Here is a 618-nt window from a genome sequence, read left to right as displayed (position 1 = left end):
ACAGACCCCTGTTGCTGCAGGGCCACAGACCTGGACCCTAGTGGCAGCACAGGCCAGGATCCCACCATGGTCTCTGGTGGCATTGCTGGATATTCACAAGCTGTTCCTCACTACCCTCAAGTCTCCAGTTCTGCCTCTCTCCATTGTGCCCATTTGTCTGGAGTCATCTCAGGAGTGGCCTCAGGAGTGCAGTGTCCTACTCTTGCATTATGGTGCCGGGCAGGGGTCATCTCAGGCTTGTTTTCTTCAGGGAGTGTTAGGCTACTAATCATTCAAATATTCCCAGGTCAGAACGATGAGCATAGACACAGCCTCTCTCCTCTCTGCCACCTGCTGATGCATAGCACATGTGACACAGGAGCCACACACTGCAACACTTCTAGGGGAAAAGGTACAAGTTTCTTAATCACTGGATCTGTTCAGGGCCTGCAAGAGGCAGATGCTGAGATGGGGTCATATGTGAGGGAGATTTCTGAAAGGAAGTGGCTGCGAAGAAAGGGGTGGGGGAGCCTATATCATGAGAAACAGAGAAGTTCATGGGAATGTGGCTGTTTTATATTTATTTATTTTTGAGATAAGTCTCTTTATGTCAGCCAGGGAAGAATTAAACTTGCAGTC

The 618-nt window shown here is 49.4% G+C and overlaps 1 non-coding gene across 1 annotated transcript; it reads right to left on the bottom strand.

The window, feature by feature from the left end:
* Positions 1-252: 252 nt before the first annotated feature.
* LOC115032049 lies at positions 253-390 on the bottom strand. The gene has a single exon (XR_003837696.1). It is a non-coding gene; the product is annotated as a small nucleolar RNA SNORA17 (small nucleolar RNA).
* Between the last annotated feature and the right edge of the window lie 228 nt (positions 391-618).

This window comes from Mus caroli, chromosome 9 (assembly GCF_900094665.2).
Source record: "Mus caroli chromosome 9, CAROLI_EIJ_v1.1, whole genome shotgun sequence".
NCBI lineage: Eukaryota > Metazoa > Chordata > Mammalia > Rodentia > Muridae > Mus > Mus caroli.
Note: the sequence above shows the minus strand (reverse complement) of the source record. Positions and strands in the feature narration are given on the sequence as shown.